Genomic DNA, 9979 nt, shown 5'->3' on the forward strand with positions numbered 1-9979 from the left:
TTTGATCACAAAATCAACGGTGTTCAAATTTTGGCTTAGGGTTTCTAACTCTTCGAGAAATTCAAAATCCCTTTGACGAAAGTGCGTACTTCACCTTTTAAGTTCAGTTCCGAGTCCATAGAAAACTTGACTTATTTTGTTGTTGTTGTTTGAAGAATGAATAAGAAAAAGTTTCGTGCATTAATAAAACAGTTGTTATTGATGTAAAAATTACTATCAAGCAAAACACTGGCTTGACAATCGGCAATAATGATATAAATGAGATATGCTGACTTTAAACATGGTCGAAGATGTCAATGATGTTGAACGCTCTGGTAGACCGAATTGGTAGAAAACCACGAGTTTTTGAACGAAGTAAATTGAAGTTGCGTGGGAAAGCGGTAGAGTTGAAAATAGCAGTAGGCAGTGAATTCGCTATTTCGCGTTTACATTTTGTCCATAAGAAATCTTTGCTCGAAATGGGTGAACCCTAGATAATAGACATGAGATGCTTACCCTAATTTAAGAAGCCGTTAACATTGCATTACAGAATAATTTTTCATAAGTACTAGGTTTTTCACCATAATTTGACCCCCCCCATTAACTTTGTTACTAGAAGAGGTACAAAAAAATGTTTTTCACAAAAGTTTCACGAAATCGCCTAGTGTTTTTGAAATGATTTCACAAAACGAAATAAATACAAAGTGGGCAACATATTGATAGCAACTTCATTTTCAAATGAAACACCCTGTATATTTTTCTATATTTGACTAGCTCTTTTTACCCTGATATCGAAAATATTACATATGTTTGGTTTATCTCTATTATTCTGGGTACCACAGAGTTTCAAATTCTAAGAACCACCTGGCAAGCTAGGTAATTGTTTCCAATTGGAAGGCTGCGATATTCAGAATGCCTTTTTTTGAGTTATCTCGTTGTCAACGATATATGGCATACGTTTGTCATTGAATGAAACTATTTATCGAATATGCACTACACAGAAGCGGAAAAATTTGAAATATTTTCGCTTTATGTGGAGAACAATAAAAATAAGAAAGCTACAAGGAGAGAATATATGGAGTTGCATCCAAATGATCCAATTCCAATTCATAGTGAAAAACGTATGTCATATCGTTGCCAACGAGATATCTCAAAAAAGGGCATTTTGAGTTATCGCAGCCTTACACTTGAAAATTGATTACTTTTGCCAGGTGGTTCTTAGAATTTGAAACTCTGTGGTACTGAGAATAAGAGAGATAGGCCAAACATATGTTATATATTCGAAATCAGGGAAAAAAGAGCTAGTCAAATATATAAAAATATACAGGGTGTTTCATTTGAAAAAATGAAGTTGCTATCAATATGTTGCCCACTCTGTATATATTTCGTTTTGTGAAATTATTTCAAAAAACACTAGGCGATTTCGTGGAAATTTTGTAGAAAACATTTATTTGTACCTCTTCTAGTAACAAAGTTGAAGGGGGGATCAAATTATGGTGAAAAACCCGGTACCTATAACTAAGCAGTAAACATATGAGTATGAATTCTTTAAGTCATCACTTAATGCGAGAAAAGTTTACTAGCCGAATTGAATATAGTGCGATAAAATAATTTGAGCAAGGTTGTAGAGAAAGCATCTATTAGAAGAATATTTTAATAATTAACATGACGTTTCAACAAACAAAACAAACACATAAGTAAATGATTCAAATCATTGATATTGCCATTATATAATCAAATATCATTCTATGATTGAGATAAGTTAAGATTCTTCTAAGAAGAAGAAGATAAGTTAAGATTATTAACATTAATTATTATCTTTATCAGTCGTTGTTGCTACAGATGAGGTCTGCAAAAATATCAACCTTGATCATCCTTAGTAATGGTTTCACTAAAGGCAAGGCAACGCCGCAGAAAAATCGACGAATCTGTAAAAAAAAAACACATATGTTTCAAAAATTTTGATTTTAAATGAAAATAGGAAAAAATCCTTTTTTCGGATAATTTGATAAATATTGATATTAAATACAACTCATTCTGATTTTCATCATTCATTATGTACACGCTGGAAATTAGAATAGCTTGCATTTAGTATCAATTAAATAGTTTTTGAACAAGTAACGACTGAGTCAATTAAATACTTGGAAAATTTATTCAATTATTCAATCATCAATAAAATCAACGAACACAGACCGATGTGCGGTTGAAAAACAGGAGAGCCTGAAACATAGAGCGGCAAAACCCTTTATTCATATATATACAGAGTGGCCACTTTTTTGATGGGATTGTATTGGTAACTTTTAAACCATAAGAGTTAGAAGGTCGGTCAAATGGACAAAAAGTTGCATGCATAGAAGCATTATCAAGCAGTTCAAACAAATCGAGATTATCAGGGCCGGTTATTGAGATATCATAAGAAAAGTAAATTTTGTCATTTTGATATTTCTTTTTTTCCCACTTTATTTCAAATATTATCAAAAAATGCTACAGGAATTTTTTATTCGACAGTAAATTATCCTCAATTTGACGTAATCAGATTTCGTATCCAACGTTTCGTACTCTGTGGGCTACCCTCAACCTCATTTTTTTCAATACGGACCTGCATATTTTATGACACTTTTCGAAATAACTTTTAACGCTGAATTCAACGATATATCATACAATGTCATTCAAAGTTGATTTTCAGGTGATTTCGACCCTTATCCAATTTTCTTTGGGTCGGATCTGTATTACATTTAGGTACCTTTAGTTTAATTAACAACATGCAATACATTTCGATAAGAAAATCAACTTACCCATCTTGAACTAAATGGAACATATCAGAATCAAAGCTAGAAACCAGTAATAATTATTTACATATTTCAATTCATATTAATTTAACGAAAGTATCATTTAATGAAAGAAAAATCAAATGATTATTCGAAAGTAAATGAAAATTAATGAAGTAAGTGTTCGAAATGTCCACCATTTGGTGAAATGCACTTCACGGTTCTGGAATCCATACTTCTTATACATTTGCTTGCTACAAAATTTATTTTCTTATGATATCTCAATAACCGGCCCTGATAATCTCGATTTGTTTGAACTGCTTGATAATGCTTCTATGCATGCAACTTTTTGTCCATTTGTCCGACCTTTTAACTCTTATGGTTTAAAAGTAACCAATACAATCCCATTAAAAAAGTGGCCACTCTGTATATTATCAGGTTCCTTGAGAAGAGATTTAGGAATTGACCATTTTCCATCCCCAGAAATCGATAAATTCTCCAATAATTAGTCAATCTCAATCATCAAGACCACTCTTGAAGCAAAAATTAGAGAGAGAAATTTCGATGAACTCACCTTTTTGAATACACTGCTGATTGATATTATTCTGCCATACTTAGGCTGGGCCATAGACACACCCAAACATGCCAAAATCACAGCGATAAACAAAGCTTGTCTGAAATTCATCTTGAATTTTATTGTCGAAATGACTGCAGATTGGGATGGATAACTTTATATGGAAAAATTAAAACTTAGTTTTCCGCCTGTTTCATAACAATTTGACAGTACTTTCCAATCTCGGTTTGTGGGTAACTTGATAAAGAAGAATAGGTATGTTCATTCAACGCAAAAAAAAGTGCGCATTCCACATAAATATTTTTGTTATATCGCCAATTAAAAAATATATACGTATAAATAGGAAGATTCAATTTAAAAATGAAAAAATATAAATGTTAAATTGGGGCTATTTTTTTTGTTTGGAAGGTTACATTACCATTCGATATGGTAAATTTTTTAAAGAATGATCGATCCGTTCGAAAGCATATACAGGGTGTTCTGATTTATTTCCGACAAACTGAAATGGGTGATAGATCACATCATTTTAAGCAAAAAAGTTCCTATGAACATGTGTCCGGAAATGCTTCGTTTCCGAGATACAGGGTGTTAAAGTTGAAGAAATAATTCGCGTTTTCTTTGATATGTTTTGACTGCTTCGAAATCCTTCCATGAAATTATTCCCATTCAAATATTTAGTTTAAATTCATTTTGAAAATTTCTAAGGCGAAATGCATGCGGATTTTCTACATGTTTTAAAGATTACAAAACTATGGATTTGGCTTTAAATGCGTTTTTCTCTGAAACTGTTGCCCCTAGCAACTTGAATGAGGTATACCTTTTTGAACTAGAAAAGTCAGGGGAATCGATTTTTTTAGTCCAGAAAGACGTACAGGGTAGCACAGAAACGTTGCAACGGTTTAAAGGGGACGAAATGATTGCCAGTGGCGCCCTCTAGAAAATACAACCAAATCGACCACAAATTTGAATTTCTCACCTCAAAAAACCCTATGTACCAACTTTCATGCAATTATTTGGAATCAGTCGAAAGATATTTAAGAAAACGCGAATTATTTTTTCAACTTTAACACCCTGTATCTCGGAAACGAAGCATTCCCGAACCCATGTTTATAGAAACTTTTTTGCTTCAAAAGATGTGATCTATCACCCGTTTCAGTTTGACGGAAACATATCAGAACACCCTGTATGTAAAGGGTGTTTTTTTTCGAGGTATATAACTTTAAGTTGGCATTATTGTTCAAGATGGCGACCGATTTAACAGCTGTCAAGTGATTTATTCTCAGTTTGGTTTGGCAATTCATCATAAATAGACTCACGCCTGAACAACGCTTGCAAATAGTGCAATTTTATTTCGAAAATAATGGTTCTGTACGGAATACGTATCGCGCACTACATCCATTTTATCGTCGACAAAATCTTCCATCAGAGCAGTTGAATGGCTACGTCATCAAACAAAACTGCCGCATTTGGAGTGAAGCTAATCCTCAAGTGTATGTCGAAACACCGTTACATCCAGAAAAGCTGACTGTTTGGTGCGCTTTATGGGCTGGTGGAATCATTGGTCCGTTCTTCTTCAAAAACGATGATGGCCAAGATTATCTTGCGGATGAATAAATTCATGTCAATCGGTAAAACTCCATCGTTGTTTTATTGCAATTTAAAGTTCTATAGCTCTAAAAAAAACACCCTTTATGTATATTCAGTCATTCAATTCGTTTGTCTACAAGGACTCAAAAGGCACATGAATGAATAAGCGATCAAAAGTTCTTGAATTAAAGTCAGTATCTTCCACAAAATTTCCTCAACAGATGTAAAAACTCATAAAATGAATATCCACGAAAAACAAATTGAAATTAAAATGATAATAGTAGGTAATAACGACTTTATTTTCTCAATATACATAAGTATTACAAATAAGAATATTTATAGTCATATCTTCATTGAGAAAAAAGGCGAAGTCCATGCTTGAGCATCTATAATTCTATAGGGATAGCCCAATCCTGCTCTATTTAACCTATAACCAATATCTATCTAGTGGTGGGATACTGAACATATGTCTCCATTCAAAATTTATGTATTTTCTTGGAAATTCGAAGGCTCCTCTAACTTTTCAATACCTTTTATGCGGAAAGATTCGTTTTTATTTTCAGAATAGACTTCAACTTCGCCAATCACTTCTTCATTAGAACCAAATTTCTTTTTCTGTTTCCTGAATTTGCGTGTTCTATCAATACACGACACTCGTATGGATCCAATTTTCAAACAACAAGAAATGTAGCTTCACTCAATCAATATCTCGATCCAGACTTAACTTTATATCATCTGAAATTTTGACATGCATTTTTTTAAAGCTTGGTACTAACAAGGAGAATAACTATAATTGTGGTATGGCACTGGCGATGCGCCAGGTCCGAGACTTGTTGAGTGATCTGTAATATTCACCACCAAACCATATTATTGCAACCGAAAACTGCAGCGGATATTTTGAAACCAATGTAATTTTACGAAATACATTTGTTGTTATTATGAAATAGGAGGAAAAGTTTTACTTCGATTTTTCCTATATAAAGTGTTCATTTTTCACTATGCATGCAATAAGTTCGAAAAGAATATTCAAGATGGCTAACATGAAACAAATGTTGTGCCTAGCCGTCATTTTGGTATGTTTTGGGTTGTGTATGGCAAATCATAGAAATAGCGAACAGAAATTGATATCTATCAAGAATATAGTCATGGAGGTGAGTTTTCTCAAAAATTACTTTCCATTTGAATCATTACTTTCCGATTGAAGAAGGTAACCGATTTCAGTATCTATCATAAAATCCTTCCATAATCCTTTCAGTTAGAACACAAATACTCTGAAGTAGTAGAAGCCCATGTTTACCCGCCGACATAGTGAGGCGGGTAATTGAAGGCGAGTCAGAAAGAAGATGAAGTGAATGTTCAACTTCATAGATGTAGAACGTATAGGGTGTTTTTTTTCGAGGTATATAACTTTAAGTTGGCATTACTGTTCAAGATAGCGACCGATTCAACAGATGTCAAGTGATTTATCCTCAGTTTGGTTTGGCAATTGATCATGAATAGACTCACGCCTGAACAACGCTTGCAAATAGTGCAATTTTATTTCGAAAATAATGGTTCTGTACGGAATACGTATCGCGCACTACGACCATTTTATCGTCGACAAAATCGTCCATCAGAGCAGTTGAATGGCTACGTCAACAAACAAAACTGCCGCATTTGGAGTGAAGCTAATCCTCGAGTGTATGTCGAAACACCGTTGCATCCAGAAAAACTGACTGTTTGGTGCGCTTTATGGGCTGGTGGAATCATTGGTCCGTACTTCTTCAAAAACGATGGTGGCCAGAGTTACAGTCAATGGTGATCGGTATAGAGCCATGATTACTAACTTTTTCATTCCTGAATTGAACAACCATGATGTCCAGGAGCTGTAGTTCCAACAAGACGGCGCAACATGTCACACAGCTCGTTCCACAATCGAGACACGTTTGGTGACCGCCTAATTTCACGTTTTCGACCTGTGAATTGGCCTCCAAGATCTTGTGATTTAACACCGCTAGACTACTTTCTGTGGGGCTATGTAAAGTCATTGGTCTATGCGGATAAGCCACAAACCCTTGACCATTTGGAAGACAACATTCGCCGTGTTATTGCCGATATAAGGCCACAAATGTTGGAAAAAGTCATCGAAAATTGGACGTCCAGATTGGACTACATCCGAGCCAGCCGTGGCTGTCATATGCCAGAAATCATATTTAAAATGTAATGCCACAAGATTATCTTTCGGATAAATAAAATTAAAATTAATATTTGATTATTATATCTACAATGTTTTAATTTTTTTTTCAGATGCGTCGAATTTTCTGTTTATATGGTTATCCGATTCTAATACCAATTTTGCGTACATTCAGAGTGGAAATATTTGCAGATATCATCTGTGGAATGAAAACTTCAAATAATACCTGTCCTTATATGAGAAGAAAAGTCCTTTTGCGTTTGTAATTTTATAATTAACTATTCATCCAAGGTAATATTTATATAATTTTGCTGTTTTTTTTTACGAAAATTTCTGTTGAATTAATAAAATCCTTTATTCTACATGCACTGAAAATCATAGTGATTTATTGATATATTTTTTTATTTTTCCATATAACCAACTTGTTTGAAGATAGCAATTCCAGATGAAATCATTAAAAATGCAATTTTGAAACAATGATGGTGTAAATATGATTTTTTTTCAGTAATAAGTTTATTTGGATTTCATCCTTTGATTTTCAAATTAAGAAATTCATGGATCAGGTTTTTGAGCAAACAGAATCACGATCAATGCGGTATAGAAGTCGATCTTTCCATACAAGCAGCTCTTATAGTTTCTGAATTGTTATTTACCTTAATAAAATCTGGGAAATAGTATTGAAAGAGATCACTTTATGGAGTGTTAATTGCCAAACAAAAAAATCTTTCATATTCAGTTTATATTCAAGAGTTTTTCTTTTAAACTAATAAGTTTCCCAATAAAGCAATTATTCAATTCATAATAAAAAAAAACATACATTTTTTAGTGATACACTTTCATTTTATCTGAAATGTTAAGTACATTATGTCTTTATATATGGAAAATAATACCATGACCTACGTAAGTAGATTTTCAATTGCTCAGTTCTTGGATTATAAGCATTAACTTGTGACTTATGATATCCCAAAAGAAAAAGTTACAAAGTCATCAATCACACGGTCTAGGAGAATAATCAACTGGACCATTTCTTGAAATATTTCAATCACCAAATTTTGTTTTCGATGAATCGATTATCAAGATTGCCATGTGGCAGGTCGAATCGTATTCAATTTTCTGAATATGATGTTGAATATTTTATCAATAGAAACAACTTTTAAATGTATAACAAACACACATACATGGGTAATATTTTATTTGATCAGAATATGGTATCAAATCACTTTTTTATGATTAGCAATGCTATGACAAATCCTCATGATTTCTTAATGTTGCAAATGAGATCGAGATCTGAAAACAATTCAATGCCAAACATCTGAAAAATTGGATTAAGGACAGGGTGGACATATGTGCAGAGAAATTGATTGAGCTGAAAAAAAAAACAGATTTTAATGGTGTTTTACACATAATCCAAAAGAGTCTATTGCTAATCTCATTCAAAAGTTGGGTTGCTTTCGATGATAATTTCTCAAGGGATTCAATATATTTTTACATTCTCTACCTTTTCAATAAACTATAATTTATATGAAAATAAGTTGAGATATTCTACGAAGAAATGATTTGCCACAGTGTAAAATATGGAGTGTTCTCACATTATATCTTCTAATAATTATTATTCCAATTGAATTTACTGTTCATTTTTGCCGAAAACTCACCTGTTTGAATATGTAGTTAAATGTTAGAATTCTCTGTTGGTTGGATTGTGCCATTGACAAGCTCGCAAAGATCAAAATAATAACGATAAACTGAGCTTCACTGAAATTCATATTGTTTATTCTTGTTATACTCATCGAAAATTAAAACAAACGACTTTCCATTGGACAATTCAAAATGCAAATGTTCTTCCTGTTTCATAACTAGATAAAGCGATAACTTTTTTCTCAAAATTGCATTAATTTCGAAATATCCGTCGCAACTTCCAAATGTTGGTTAATCTAGTTTTGTGGGTAAGTTGATATGGATGAATCAGCTAATACTATGAAAAAAATGTGAAGCAGATTTTTTATAAATTCTCATAAATTTTGGTTGACATCAAGCAATGAACATACAGGGTGATTCACCGGGATGGCCTATTAGACGTTTATGGTGTTGGGATCTTTAATTATTCTTAGGGATTCACGGCTTGGCTTGATATTCAAGCTACTTGACTCAAGCTCAAGTAGCTTGAGCTTGACTTGAAATCAACTCAAGTCAAGACAAGAAGTAGTTTGTTGAATCAAGTACCTAATAAATAAAACCGTGACTTGACATAGAAAAACTACTACTTGACTTGAACTTGGGTTGATTTCAAGACAAGCTCGAGCTACTTGAGCTTAAGCCTTAGTCAATTAGCTTGAATATCAAGCCAAGCAGTGAATCCCTTATTATTATTATAATCCATTGGTCAATTCGCCGTCTCTATCAAAAGCTAGCTTGAGGCGAGGCTTGAGGTCCACAAAACACATGATAGCCGGTTTGTTATAATCAATGCTTTTCTCAACTATCTATCTCAATATAAATATTGTATCAAGTGTAGATCTATTTTGCCTACGACCTTGTTGTTCCTTACTTATACCTGTTTTTGAAATCTCTTCGAATCTCTTGTCATCAGTTTCAAAATAGCATTTGTGAATACAGGAACAATAAAAGTCATGCGAAAACTGAAAAGAGAGCAATAAAATTTGGTTTCTTCCTATATAGTCCTTTTTTGGTTTTTCTTATCAGTTTTTTCGTGCCTGAATTCATGTAAATACTCTTTACCATTTTAAGTATCTTCAGGGTCTCATGAAGATGAACCTGATATAAGTTGCAATGTATAACCATCATATTACTAATACAGTCCATTCAGGAATTATTGACATCCCGGGTGGCTTTGGAAAATCGAAATTAAGTTGGTACTGGCTCATTCAGTAACATTTTGAA

At 33.1% G+C, this 9979-nt stretch overlaps 3 long non-coding RNA genes across 3 annotated transcripts; 1 reads left to right on the forward strand and 2 right to left on the reverse strand.

The window, feature by feature from the left end:
- Positions 1–1619: 1619 nt before the first annotated feature.
- On the reverse strand, positions 1620–3566 carry LOC123682896. The gene is made up of 2 exons (XR_006747910.1): positions 3322–3566; positions 1620–1907 (listed from the first exon to the last, which is right to left on the reverse strand). It is a non-coding gene; the product is annotated as an uncharacterized LOC123682896 (long non-coding RNA).
- Positions 3567–5437: 1871 nt separating this feature from the next.
- On the forward strand, positions 5438–7473 carry LOC123683109. Its single transcript, XR_006747940.1, has 2 exons — positions 5438–6059; positions 7195–7473. It is a non-coding gene; the product is annotated as an uncharacterized LOC123683109 (long non-coding RNA).
- A 785-nt stretch (positions 7474–8258) lies between these two features.
- LOC123683113 lies at positions 8259–9091 on the reverse strand. Its single transcript, XR_006747941.1, has 2 exons — positions 8734–9091; positions 8259–8447 (listed from the first exon to the last, which is right to left on the reverse strand). It is a non-coding gene; the product is annotated as an uncharacterized LOC123683113 (long non-coding RNA).
- Positions 9092–9979: the final 888 nt, after the last annotated feature.

Source organism: Harmonia axyridis, chromosome 1, assembly GCF_914767665.1.
Source record: "Harmonia axyridis chromosome 1, icHarAxyr1.1, whole genome shotgun sequence".
In the NCBI taxonomy this organism is placed as follows: Eukaryota; Metazoa; Arthropoda; class Insecta; order Coleoptera; family Coccinellidae; genus Harmonia; species Harmonia axyridis.